Genomic DNA, 15,090 nt, shown 5'->3' on the forward strand with positions numbered 1-15,090 from the left:
AGACCAAGAGAGAATATCAACTATGAGGACTGCTTGAGGGAACCTGTAGTGTTTAGACCAAAGAATGAGGACAGCGTGTAAGCTGAATTCGGATAGTCCAGCACCTCCTTGTGAAGACATATTAGAATCATAGAATCATATACTTTCAGAGCCAGAAGGAAGTCCAGAGACAATCTAATTAATTTGTATCCCAAGTCTTCTCTTCTTGGTCAGTGAGTGTTCAGCTTCTTTATGAAAACTTTTGGTGACAGGAAACTCATCAGCTCTTGAGGTATTTTCAACAACAAGGAATCCATCTTCCCTTGAAATAATCAGCTTCCCTTGAAATAATCAGTCTCTTGTTGGAATAGCTCTAATTCTCAGAAGGGTTTCCTTTACATTGAACCAAGGCTGTTTCATTACAAATATCACTCATTGCACTTGTTTTCTTTTATAAAATTAGTGCTCCTAGTACCCATGTTATGTGACAGTCCTTAAAATATGTGAAATTGGTTCTTCTACTCTGTTAAACTAATGATTATCTCTAGGTTAGCTCCAAGATTTGTTTTCTCTGACTTTTCTCCAATACCTACAGTACTTATATGATTTTAATAGTTTGAATGGATGACAGAAAATATGTGTGAAGTTAGTATGTAACAAAAGCCTATCGTGTTAAATAGGAAGTCTCCCAGAACAGTAGAGAATGAGCCAAATATAATACTTCAAAATTCAGTCTGGATACATCACCTTGCAAATCATTTAAATTAGATTAAGAAAATCTAAGGACTTTTTGATGTCCCATTTCTTTTATTTCCATTGTTTTCTCATAAATAATATATAAAGAGCCTTTCCTCCTTTTTTTAAAAGTTGGTATTTACATGACTGCCTGATTTTTTTTTTTAGTTTTTATATAAATGCTAGTTTGAATAATAGTTCTCAATTCTCAGTGAAGGATTTACATTCTTATGTAAAAGAAAATCTTAAGTCTACTCTCTCGTATAAAGGGGTTTTTTAAATGAGTTTAATGTACCTGTTACAGGGGTCTCACCAATGGTATTGGCTACAGGACTGCCAGGCATATGTATTTGTTTGTTTATGTATTCACTCCTACTTGTTGCTTACTTGTTATAAAATTAGGCTCTGTTCTAGTTGCTGTGGATGACAAGTAAGTGGAATACTGCCCTGAGAGCTGTGTTATGGTGTGATAAAATTCATGTGAGAATGGAAGGGGAGTTGGAGAGACTCTCACAGAAGGCATGATCTCTGAGTTAGCCCAACAAGTTGAACTGATTTCATTACATGGAAGATTAAAGGAAGTGAATAGAATCACAGCATTTCAAAGAGCAAAAATTTTTAGAAACCGTCTATCTAACCTGTATTGTTTAAATGTGGAAACTGAGGCTCAGAGAGATTCATGGATTTCTTCAAGGTCACTCAAATTGTGGTAAACTAGGATGAAAGACCAAAAATACTCCAGTTGTTTACATACACTAACAATAAAACATTCAAAAGAAGAAGTTTAGAAACCAATTCTATTTATAACAGCATCAAAAAGAATAAAATACTCAAGAATAGACCTAACCAATGAGGTGAAAACTTATACACTGAAAACTACAATGTGTTGTTGATAGAAATTAAAGATAAAAATAAATAAGAAAGCATCTCATGTTCACAAATCGGAAAAATAAGACTACCCAAAGCTATCTAGTGATTCAGTGCAATTCTTACCAAAATCCCAATTTGCAGAAAGAGAAAAATTCATCCTAAAATTCATATGGAATCTCAAGGGACTCCAACTAGTCTAAACAATCTTGAAAACGAAGAACAAAGCTGGAAATCTCACATTTCTTCACTTTAAAACTTACTACAAAATTACAGCAACCAAAATAGTACGGTACTGGCACAAAGACAAATACCAGACCAATAAAATAATAGAACAAAAAGCCCCCAAATAAGTCTTTGCATATATGGTTAAATGACTTTTGACAAGCGTGTGAAGATTATTTAATGGCAAAAGGGCAAACAGCCTTTTCAGTAAATGGTACTGGGAAAACTGGTTAGCCACATGTAAGAAAATGAAGCTGGCTCTTTACCTTACACTATATACAAAATTAATTTAAAGCGAATAAAAAACCTACACATAGAGCTAAAACTGTAAAATGCTTAGAAGAAAACAAAAGCGGAAAATTCATGAAATCTGATTTGGCAATGCTTTGTTGGATATGACACTGAAAGCTACAGGCAACAAAAGAAAAACATAGATAAATAAATTGAATTTCATCAAGATTTAAAACTTTATGCATCAAAAGATTATCAAGAAAGTGAAAAGGCAGTCCACAGAATGAGAGAAAAAGAAAATATTTGCATACCATACATCTGGGAATAATATCCAGATGATATCCAGGATAATAAAGAACTCTATAACTGAACAACAATAACAGAAATAACAACAACCGAATTATAAAAAATGAGTAAAGAGGACTTACAGCTTTCAGTCTGGCGTGCAAGAGTTTGGAAGTCAGTAGTCTGTATTAACAATAAGTAAAAAGCTGAAGAAACTGAAAAACCAGTTCTTCTTAGATCCATCAGAGCAATTTGGTCACAGGGCAGTCGGGTGCCCCCAAAACTGGACAGATTTGACAGGTGGATACAGAGAATCACAACTCACCAGAGCAGAAACACATAAGCAGAAACCTCTGTTGGAAAAAGTACCAGGGTAGGAAAACCTAAACTTCAGCTGGTCAATTGTTGGAGGTTCAGTGTAGAAAAAAGTCTGTGAGTTAAAACTCTAGAAGGAGGGTAGTTTTTTGAATTTTAACTCCTGGAACTCCACCAAGTTCTCATGGTGAGTATCAGAGGAAACACGCATTTTAAAACATATCAGAATGTTCTTTTCTTCGGAAAGAGGGTTGCCCTCAAAAGAATATATTTTACCAGAGCCTAAACTATTGGGGTTTATCAGAACCTAGCCAACCTGGGGAAATGTAAAAACCCAACTCCAGCTCACTTTAGCCTTCCACATGAGGAAGGGACAGAAATACTGCATATCAGCCCTCACCAGCTTCCCAAATTAGGGAGGGGGTACTTAACTTCAGCCTCTTCCAGACATCTTATCCCACCCAAGGCAGGGAAAATTGAAAGGTACTTGTGGAGTTCACAGCCCAGGGGTGGCCACACACTCATTAAAAGGCTGAGTAACTAGAGTTATTCATTTCACTAAATCATAGGACTATAAAATGCTTCCCTTTCTCTCTCACCTTATCATCACATTTCTAAAGGCTTATTCTCCTGAGTCTTTTCATATGGTACATCATGTACTGCTTTCAATAACAGCAATAACAACAGCACTACAAGTCATAGTATAAGGCAACAAACAAACAAAAACAAAAAGCAAAAAACAGTTTGAAGATATTGAAAAAGCATCAGAACCAGACTCAGGTATGGCAGGGATGTTGGAATTGTCAGACTATAAATTTAAAACAATTGTAATTAATATACTAAGATCTCTATTGAAAAAAATAGACAAAATGCAAGAATAGATGGGTAATGTAAACAGAGAGGTGAAACTTCTTAAAAAGAATAAAGAAATACTAAGAATCAAAAATGCTGTGACAGGGCAGCCCCAGTGGCTCAGCAGTTTAGTGCTGCCTTCAGTCCAGGGCATGATCCTGGAGACCCGGGTCGAATCCCAGGTCGGGCTCCCTGTATGGAGCCTGCTTCTCTTTCTGCCTGTGTCTCTGCCTCTGTGTGTGTTTGTGTCTCTCATGAATAAATAAATAAAATCTTAAAAAAAGCATCATCCTTTAAAAAAAAAATGCTGTGACAGAAATGGAGAATGCCTGTGATGGGCTTATTATTAGACTGAAAACATCTAAGGAAAGAATCTCTGAGTTTGAGGATATGTTATTGTAAACTTCCAAAATTGAAATGCAAAGGGGAAAAAGCCTGAAAAAAAATAATGAAACAGAATATCCAAGAACTATAGGACCACTACCAAGAGTGGAACATATGCATAACACAAATACTAGGAGTAGAAGACAGAAAGAAATGAAGACAATATTTGAAGCAATAGCGACCAAGAATTTACCATATTAATATCAGGCACAACTGTTATGGACCAAATTGCATCTTTCTCCAAGTTGATACATTGAAGCACTAACCTAATGTAATAGAGGCTATAATGAAGTAATAGTGGTTATGAGAGGTCATGAGGGTGGGGACATAACCTAACAGGATGGGTATCCTTGTAAGAGAGGAAGGGACACTAGAGATCCTATCTTTCTTCATGCAAGCACAGAGAAAGCATTCATCTACAGGGTGGGCATAGACGTCTCACCATAAAGCAACCCTGATGGGACCTTGACCTTGGAATTCTAGCACCAAAACTGTGAGAAAACATATCTTTGTTGTTTGAGCTGCCCAGTCTATGTATTTTGTTGCAGCAGCCTGAGCAGACAAATACAAACACCAAAACACAGATCCAAGAAACTCAGAGAATAACAGGGAGAATAAATGTCAAAAAAATCATGCCGAGGCATATCATATACAAACTGCAGAAAATCAAAGATGAAGGAAAAATCTTGAAAAAAGCCCAAGGTGGGTGGGTGGGGGCACCTTTACTTATAGAGAAGCAAAGATAAGAATTACATTCAACTTCTTTTCAGAAACCATGTAAGCAAGAAGAGGATGGAGTAAAATATTTGAAGTGTAGAGAGTAAAAGCCTACCAACCTAGAATTCTGTATTCTGAGAAAATAATCCTTCAGTGGTGAAGGAGGAAGACTTTCTCAAACAAACATTAGGAGCATTTGTTGCCAGTAGGCTTGCCTTACAATAAATGTTAAGAAAAGTTCTTTAGAAAGAAGAAAAATGGTATCATTCAGGAACTTGGATCTACATAAAGGAAGAAAGAACATTAGAAGAAGAATATATGAAGATAATTAAACATTTTTCACATTCTTATTTGATTCAACGGACAGTAGTTTGTTCAAAATAATAAGAGCAATGATGTATTTGATTATATATATTTACATATGTTTACATATAAGGGAAATGAATGACAACAATAATACAAGAAATAAGTGAAAAGAATTAGGAATATTTCATTATTATAAAGTACACAGACTACCCATGAAGTAGTATAGTGTTATTTAAAATGGACTGGATTAGTTGTAAATATATATTAGAAACTCTAGGGCAATCACTAAAAAAAGAAGTATAATTTATGTGCTAAGAAAGGAGAGAAAATAGAATCATACGAAATGCTCAATTAAAACCACAAATGGCAAAAAAGTAGTGGAAGACAAAAAATAGAAACAAAAAAGCAAGGACAATGAATAGAAACAATAACAAATATGGTAGATATTAATCCAAATATATCCTGGATCACCTTAAAAATCAATGTTTAAGTGCACAAATTAGAAGACAAAGGTTGTAAGAATGGATCAAAAAACAAAATATTTGGAGATTAAGCAATGTATTTCTGAAGAGCAAATGGCTCAAAGGCAAAATTTTAAGATAAATTTAAAATTTTTTTGATCTACATGAAAATGAAAGTATAACATGAAAATTTGTGGGATACAGTGAAAGTAGTTCTTAGAGAGAAATTTGTATCATTATATGCATACATGACAAAATAAGTCTAACAAACATTTAAGGAAGAAATGATACCAATTCTCTATAATAATTTTCAGATAATAGAAGCAGAGAAAATACTTCCTAAGTCATTCTATTAGGCCAGTATTAGTCTAATGCCAAACTAGACAAAAACATCACAAGAAAACTTTAGCCCAAAAGCTTTAATGAACATAGATGCAAAAATTCTCAACAAAATATTAGCAAATTGAATCCAACAATATAAAAAGAAATATATATCGTGACCAAGAAGGATTTATCCCAGCACGCAAGTCTAGTTCAACATTTGAAAATCACATTAATGGACTAAAAAAGAAAAATCATGCGACCATATCAATAAGATGCAAATATTTAATAAAGTCCAACACTCAGTCATGATAAAAACTCTTAGAAAACTAGGCTTAGAGGAGAATTTTATCAGCTTAGTAAAGAATATCTCCAAAAAACCTACAGGTAATATTATATCTAATGGTGAGCAACTTTAAGCTTTTTCACTAAGATCGGGTACAAGGCAATAATGTTTTTCAGCACTGTTTTCCAACATAGTACTAGAAGCTCTAGCTAGTGTGTTAAGATCAAAAAAAGGAAATAAAAGATAAACAGTTTGAGAAGAAAGATATAAAACTGTCTTTGTTCATAGATATCATGATCATATATGCATAAAATTCAAAAGAATCAAGAAAAAAATCTATCCTGGAACTAATAAGTGATTAAAGCAGGGTTGCAGGATACAAGGTTAAAACAAAATTCAATTGTTTTCTTATAAACCCATGATGAACAAGCAGTACATATTACTATATATATTAGCACCCCATGAAATTAAGTACTATGGTATAAACCTAACAAAATATGTATAAGATTTACAGAAGAAAAACCATACAACTTTGATGGTTGAAATCACAGGCAAACTAAATAGATGAAGAGATATTTCATGTTTATGGATAGGAAGACTCAATATCATAAAGATACCAGTTCCTCCAAACTTGATCTGTAGATTCAAAGCAATCCCAATCAAAATCCTAGCAAGTTATTTTGTGGACATCAACAGGCTGATTCCAAAATGTGTATGAAGAGGCAAAAGCCCAGAAGAGCCAGATGGAAGACTGACACTATCCAATGTCAAGACTCACTATGAAGTTACAGTAATCAAGGGAGTGTGGTATTGGCAAAAGATCTAACAGATCAATGGAACAGACGAGAGAGCCCAGGAATAGACCCAAATAAATACAGTCAACTAATACTGAACAAAGGAGAAAAGGCAATACCATGGAGCAAAGATAGTCTTTTGAATAAATGATGCTGGAACAACTGGAAATCTACATGCAAAAGAGTGAATCTAGACACAGACGTCACATCCTTCACAAAAATTAGCTCCAAATGGATCACATACCTAAATATAAAATCAAAACTATAAAACTTCTAGAAGATAACACTGGAGAAAACCTAGATGACCTTGAACGTGGTGATGCCATTTCAGGTACAACATAAAAGGCACAATCCACAAAAGAAATAATTGATTAACTGAACTTCATTAAAATAAAAAACCTCTTCTCTGGAAAACCCAATATCGAGAGAAAATAAGCCACAGACTGGGAGAAAATATTTAGAGAATCTTTTAAGGACTGTCATCCAAAATATACAAAGAACTCTTAAAACTCAACAATATGAAAACAAAAACCTAATTAACAAACAAGTCAAAGATCTTGACAAGCATCTCCCCAAAGAAGATATACAGATGGCAAATAAGCACAAGAAAAATTGCTCACCATTGCTAATCTTTAGGGAAATGCAAATAAAAACCATAATGAGATACTGTTACAAGCCCATTATGTTGGACTATTAGCAAAAAAGAAAACAGAAAATTACAAGTGTTGGTGAAGAGAATATCATATGATTTGGTAATTCCACTTCTTGGTATATACCTAAGAGAATTGAAAGTAGGGGTCCAAACAAATATTTGTCCACTCATGTTCATAGCAACATTATTCACAATAGCCTAAATGTGGAAGCAATTAAAGCGTCCATTGATTGGTGAATGGAAGAACAAAAAGTGATAGATAGGTGCAGTATAATATTACTTAGGCTTGAAAAAAAAAGGAAATTCCAGTATGTTGCATGGACGCGTCTTGAAGACCATGTGCTCAGAGTAATAAGCGAGTTATAAAAAGATAAATACTGTACAATTCTACTTATGTAATGTACTTAGCACAGTCATAATCATAGAAACAGAAAGTAAGATGGTGTTTTCTAGGAGTTGGGGAGAGGGAAAAATTGAGGATGAGTGTTTAATGGGCACAGAGATTCAGTTTTCAGAAGATAAAGTTCTAGAGATAAATGCTGATAGTCATGCAATAAACAGGTATCTGTTTCATGCTGCAGAATTATGCACTTAGAAAGGTGAATTCTATTATGTATATTTTACCACAATAAAGGTAAATGGGAGGCTCTTCTATCCAGAGATAAAGGAGAATCGCAAAATGGCATCCAGTCGCACACACTGGCACACACATGAAACGAAAGACTCAAAAAAAAAAAAAAAAAAAAAGAATCCTAGCAATGTTAAGTTAAAAATCTGAAGATCTAGTCAATTAACACTATAGTGACACACCAAATAAACAGGATGAACAAGTGAAGGCATGTCCATGTTCTGAGATGGACATGGACATGAAATAAATGCTATTGTAAGTGCCAGCTGGTTCTTTTTAAATTTCTATTATTTTATTTTGTAAATTATTTTATTTTTTTGTCAGTTTTTTTTTTTAAAAATTTGTATTAACTTTCATGTGGAATGAAATTCCATTCCAAATGCCAACAAAGTGAACCCAACATTCATCTGGAAAGAAAAAATAAATAAATAAAGGACCAGTCAAGAAAATGTTGAAAAGGAAGCAGAAATGATTGGGGATTTACTCAGCCCACCAGTGAGGATTATAATGCGCTTCGAACAAATACAATAAGGAAAATGGTGTTACTCTGATGCATAAGGTGGAAGCTGGAAGAGAAATACGGGAGATAACCCAGAAAAATGTCCTTAATACACAATTAAATCTGCTTAAAAATCTGTATATACGATGAAAGAAAACGCAAAATATTTTTTTTAAGAAAACACAAAATATTAACAGAAATTACCTATAGTTTGTGGATTGCTCATGAGTTTCACATTCATCTGCAGATTTGTATTTTGTAAGTTTTCAGCAAAGATTGGTAGGGATTTGGAACTCAAGAATGGGCATTCATTTTCAAAGAAGAACAGACAAAGAATCCCGCCAGCCCCAGAAGAGCAAGAGCCTGCTGTTTGGAAAGGCCCTGCACCCGCCTGGCCTGGCCCGGGCCGCTCCGCACCGCTCTCCTCTGCTCTTGCTGCTGCGGTCAACTCAATGTGTGGGCAGAAGCCGAACAAAATGCTGAGCTTGAGGAAACGCTGTGAGATACTATCGGGGAGAAGCTAAGAAGTAATTTTGAATGAGGACCGGAGGATTTGTCAACAAACTGGAGGGAATCCAGAGAAGAACCAAGGAATGACTGAAGACCTGGGGCTGAGGCTGGCCTTGCAACTAGAGATGAAAAGAAAGTGTGTTTAACTTGGCCAGACTCTAAGTGGAGACTTCAAATCAGCATTGGAGCCCAATCAAACCACCATTAACAACTGCCGGGCAGATCCCCGTCCTAAGCGACCCTGAAAGGTCAAGACAGCCTCTTAAAATTTCCAGCGCTTTTTAGTTCAACCTGAGGTTAGAGACCATATCTTCCACACAGTACAGATTGCTCTTGCATGTGTGCCAGGAGCTCGTCTTCGACGTGTGTGAAGGATGCAAGTACTGCGGAGAGAGAAAGCGGGTCTCCAGGGGCAGCTCTGGGGCCTGGTGATGGGAGGTGCTGACAGGGCCCCAACGGGCCAGGGGCCTGGCCCAGGCTTGCTCAGCATGATGCTCTAACACAGCGGTTGTCTCTTCCTGGGGTTCACTTTTCCAGCTTGGTTTTGTGTTGATGGGGAAACAAAGGGATGCTCGGTGTTTGATGGCCAAAGAGAAGCAGAGATACACAGAGAAAGTAAGGCCAAGAGGGTTTTGAGAGAGACCCGGGGAGGCACCCAGATGGAGGGAAGTGAGATGGGATGGAAGCGGAAGCCTCAAGAAGGTAACAGGAAGCCAGAAAGGAGGGAAGGTCAGAGAGGGCCCAGGGATCTGTCCTGGGGTGCCAGGCAGTTGGAGATTTGACTCATCAGAGCTGCTCAGAATGTTTAAAGGAGAACAGAGATCTGTGGCAACACAGCACTATTTATTTTTTATATGGAGTTGTATTTTGGTAATAGAAAGGAAAAGAAGCAAGAGGAAGTTGAGAATGGAGCTAGGGAACTCTGCATGGGCTCTGGAGAGACTCTCCAAGGAGGGCTGTGCTCAGTGGCTTGTGGCTGGCGGGGGCTGCTCTCCTTCCAGATGGGGGAATTTGTGCTCTGGTTGCTTCACTCTGAGGCCCGTAAACCCTGCCAGAGAGCGCATGATCTGGAGGCTTTGTAAATGTAGATGGAAACTCCTCAACCTTGCCTCACACTCAGAGGTGATGTAAGACCCCAAGTCTGATGGGCTGACTATCTGGACTTCTCCCACGCTGCACAAAGGCAGGGATTCACGGTTTGTCTTGCTTCATTCTTGTTTCACGTGTTTGGGAACATGTCACTAAGTTAAAAAAAAAAAAAATCAGTATTTTTATATATCATTCTGTGATTTGATTAAAAGACGCACACATAAAAAAAAATCTCAAAAAAGAAAAAAAAGAAATACAAAAGTCTCTCGAGGACAAAGTTTAAAGTTCCCCAAACTTACTTGTATTGATTTTTCATGCAAGTAGCAATATTTACATTCCGCTTGGAAATAATTCCATTTCAAAATGAAAGAGATGAGCTGTACAAGAAAACAGTGCGTCGCATCATGGGGGAGTACAGATTGCTGGTGTTGACTCTAAGCCTGATATACCTATTCCCTCGATGGAAGACGCCTGCATCTGAAGACCAGCTGAATTATTTGCTTGCTCTTGGAGGTTGGCTCTGGATTTAAGCATGAGTCCTTTGAAATGTGATGCATTTATGCGGACAATTGCAATTAAATAAATATTCCCACAGTGGGGGTGCACACTCGGTTATGGGGGAGCAATCCCCCAAACACTTGGGTACTGCTCCTGCAGACTATGGCACATGACAAGGGCTCTGTGAACCCAAAAAGTCACAGAAAAGCCAAGGTTTAGACTAAATGCAGCTGCACATCTGAATCACCTTGGGAACATGTAAGAAACATAGAGTCTGGGGATTTACCCCAGGTCCCTTAAGGAGGAACTTCATAATGAGACGTAGGAATCTGTATTTTTGAAACCTTTTTAATGTCTGGACTAGCACTGTGCACAGTGGGCTAAGCACCTTTTCCTTCCCGCCTCTGCTCACTGAGTACGTTCTTAGTATAAGAACTTCCTCAGCCAAAGCTAATCATGTCTCTCTGCGGCAAACGGAAGTGATATCTTCCATACTGAGATGATTTCTCCTGACATTTGGATCACCAGATCTATCTAATAACTCTGGAATTTACACAGTTGGCTGTACTCTAGATGCTGTTTGGAGGGTTGCTTGAACAAAGATACCACATTGATTCTATTTGTGTTTTCCACCAGGTCAGCTTCCGTACGGTGAATTCATATGCAAATACGTCCCTTTTTTTCAGGTGAGCATTATTCTAGACATTTATAAAACATGGTGCTTCAGCAAGTCCCCTGAGGCTACCAGCCGGTCAATTTTCATGGCAGTATTAGTTGCATGAAAACACATTTGCTAACTTTTCTTTAGCAAATTTATGTTAGGATGTCCTTGGCAGGACAGGAATATGGAAGAAAGGAAGAAAAGGAACAGGGTATGCAGGGGTGGGGGCGGTGGAGAGGGGTTGGGGGTGGTGGAAATTCTAAATAATGCTCCCTGTCAGTGGGCCTAACTTTGGGTTAGTGCTCAGACTGCAGGCTGGAAGCGGAGGGAAGATGGCCATTGACTCATTGTCACCAACTCTGAGTAAGACTTGTGACCTTTTGGTGTCTTAGTGAATGAACCCACATGGAAAGAAGCAGTGGGAAAAAGTAACATGATCAAGCTGGCCATGAGGTCTCCTAGGTAAATACATGATGACATTGGAATTGAGAGTGCTTGTGACCTTCTGTGGCTTCTTTAGTCTGGGGAGTTATAATTGCTGCAGCAGACAGCCCTGTCATTTTGCTTTGTGGGGAGGAGGAGAGAGCCTTTGATGTGTAACTCTGGGATCACTGTGGGAGCTAAGAAAAGAGTAGTCATCTGGCCGCCGCCCATAGCTCCAGTTCTCTCCAGAGAAAGTGGCAGAGAGGCTTCCATGAGGTCAGTTTCTTTAAAAAGTCAATTTTGTTGTACCCATTTTAAGTGCACAATTTGAAGAATTTTGACAAATGTATATACCTGCGTAACTACCACCACACTGAAGATAGAGAATCTTCTCTTCACAGCTCCCCCCCTTCCCCAAAGTCTCCTTGTGGCTTTCCCAGGAACTCCCCCCTTGTGCCAGCTTCTGGCAACCACTAATGTGCTTTTCACCACTATACGTTACATTGGTCTTTTCTCGACTTTTGTATAGACGCAACCACGTAGTATGGATCCTTTTATGCCTGACTCCTTTAACTCCGTTCAATGATTGTGAGATTCATCCAGGGGGTAGTCCATTGTAAGACGGCACCACCATGTGTTTATCCTGTCACCTGTCCATGGACACTTGAGTTATTTCTGGTTTGAGGTTGTTGCAGATGCAGCTATTCTGAATATTGGTGTGCCGGTCTTTGTGGATATAGGTTTGTGTGGATATAGGTTTCATTTCCCTTGAGTGAAGAGCTGAGGAAGGATCAGTTGGGTCGTGCAATAGGTGTTTGGTTGACTACAGAAGGGCCTGGCAATTTTTCAAAGCAGCCGCACTATTTCAGATCCCCACCAGTAGGGTACGGGCATTCCAATTTCTCCATGCGTCCCCCAGCACTCGTTGTTGTAGGTCGTTCCATGATAACCAGACAAACCAGGGTATGTGGGATCTCATCAGAATTTCGCTTTGCATTTCTCTGACAATGAAGGATGTTGAGTATCTTTTCACATGCTTATTGCTCATCGGCTTTCGAAACAGAAGCTTTTTATTAATAAGGGAGAATGGTCTACTATGTGACGTCTGTGGCCCCTTCTGTGTCAGCAGAGAAGACAAAGCTCTGCTTGCTGGTGCAAAGAGTGATCTGCTGCTCACCTAGTGGAGTTGGCTTGGAGTGCGACCACCACATTCTCCTTAAGCCCTCACGCCTGCTCATGATTTCACTCTTCCTTTTCAGATCACTTGTGGCCTTTTAGCAACCTCCTTTCTCCTCCCAGGCTTCCTCAGTGTTTGGCCTTGGATTCAACTGGCAAAAAAAAATTTCTTTTGGTAAAATGAATACACTCAAATCTACTCTGATTGGTCCATTCCCCACTGTCTCCATTTTTGAAGTGGCTCTTACCCTGATGATAATAATCACAGCCTCCTGTAGTAGCTGCTGAGAAGCACCATCCACATTCCCTCTTTTTGGGTTGAAGCCTTCATATCCCAATGGCTGGGTATGTTGCTGGCTGACACAATGAAGTCCATGACCTGGAATTGCCCTTGGCTGAAAGGATCTGCTTTATCCTTGAGGAAATATTTGAAGAGCCATGTCAACTTCAAGCTTCCTATGGGGTCAGCTGAGACTGAGGCTGAAAATCCACTGGAGTTCACCTTTTCTCTCTGCCCCATTCTGCTTCAGCCTGCATGCTGAATGTCTGTCTCAGAGTATGTTTTCCTGGGTGTATTGACTTCCTGTGGCTGTCATAGCAAGGTGCCACAAACCAGGTGTCTTAAAGCAATAGAAATTTATTCTCTCAGAGTTCAGAAGGCCAGAAGTCCAAAGTCAAGGTGTTGGCAGTGTTGATTCCTTCTGGGGGCTCTGAGGCCAACCCATTCCATGCCTCTCTTCTACCTTCTGGTGCTTACCAGCAATCCTTGGCTTGTAGACATATCACTCCAATCTCCTCCCGTTCTCACATCACTTTCACTTAGGCATGTTTTTTAAAAGGATGTTCATCATTGGATTTGAGGTAGGGTTTACCACCAAGGTAACCCATAATGATCTCATCTCAAAATCCTGAATTTAATTACATCTGCAAAGACACTTTTCCCAAATAAAGTCATATTAATAGGCTTTAAGCAGACGTACCTTTTGGTGAGGGGCCACTATTCAGCCAACGACACTGGGAAATGACCTAGAGCAGTTGCTGATAGGGAGGCTAGCAAGCATATTTTAATGTTCCCACATTTGGAAGATGAATTCACCAGGAGCTAGCTCTAGCAATGGGTAGGAGTGCAATCATGCCTGGCATGATCACTGGCTGATCAGTGCTTAAGCTTCTGCTGGTAGTGAACTGGGATGGGACGGAAATGCACTGGCAGGTGCCTCTAAACTTCAAGGAGAGTGGTAAGCATGAGGACTGGGGAACCAAATGGATATTACATTGTGACAAGGCAGCAAAAGTCTGAGAGTGATTAATCACCAAATTAAAATTAAATGTGAAAACCATAGAATCTCACTGATAGCATAAAAAGAGGGCATGTATATAGCAGGATGCTGAGGGTAATGGCCCAAAAGGGGTGCAGCATGCACTTGGATAAGATGAGACCTTCTCCGTGTGCAAGTACTCTCTTATGATGCAGGACCTTTGCCCCAGTAAGGATCCTAAGAAACAGTGTTAACTCATTGTTATGACAGCTTCTGAGGCTTGGAGAAAGCAATGGTCACATCAAGGGAAGTAGAAACCATGCTCCTTTTGTCACAAATGTGGACAAAAAGATAAAAAATTCAGAGAAATGGACATGCTGGAGTAAGGCCACAAAACTCGGTTGCCCATTCTGCTCCCCAGGACAACTGGAAGTTCATTCCCCAAAGCGATGAGGAGTGTGCTGGGGACAGCTGTACAACGTCACCAGGAAGTACAGGACTGGCCTGTTATAAAATGATGGCGGGATCTTGAAATAATAAGAGGACAGCTGCTGGGGCTCCACTGTCAGAAGCGAAGTGGGTGCTTGAGCGTACTCACAATATGGTGCTGGCTTCCCACAGACCATGAGGAAGAGAAGGGACGGTATGCCAAGAAATGGCATTAAAAGCTACCCTTTTAATGACCCGGCCTCAGTTGTCACTGCCACAACAGCCCATTTGTTGAATATGAGTCACCACGAATGGTCCACATTCAAGGGGAGGGGACAAACATCTTCTTATCATTGTAACTAAAAAATCTGTGGGTTTAGAAGTCATAGTTCCCAAAAGGGAACAGTTTCACCAGGAGGCATGAAGCTAGATAAGCTACAGCTGCTGCCTCATCTCTGTTGGCCTTGCATCAGTAGACCAGTGAGCAAGGGAAGGGGTTGGCAACCTG

General features: G+C 39.1%; 2 long non-coding RNA genes across 2 annotated transcripts in view; one reads left to right on the plus strand and one right to left on the minus strand.

Moving 5' to 3' along the window:
- The first annotated feature begins 4,236 nt into the window (after positions 1-4,236).
- LOC118351432 (uncharacterized) lies at positions 4,237-13,227 on the plus strand. The gene is made up of 3 exons (XR_004806885.2): positions 4,237-4,366; positions 11,271-11,320; positions 12,978-13,227. It is a non-coding gene; the product is annotated as an uncharacterized LOC118351432 (long non-coding RNA).
- Positions 8,826-15,090, minus strand: part of LOC112661380 (uncharacterized) — a 111,938-nt gene continuing 105,673 nt past the window's right edge. The window contains exon 6 of the long non-coding RNA XR_007403467.1: positions 8,826-10,288. This is a non-coding gene — a long non-coding RNA (uncharacterized LOC112661380). The remainder of the gene's footprint in view (positions 10,289-15,090) is intronic.

Source organism: Canis lupus, chromosome 18 (genome assembly GCF_003254725.2).
Source record: "Canis lupus dingo isolate Sandy chromosome 18, ASM325472v2, whole genome shotgun sequence".
NCBI classification, from domain to species: domain Eukaryota; kingdom Metazoa; phylum Chordata; class Mammalia; order Carnivora; family Canidae; genus Canis; species Canis lupus.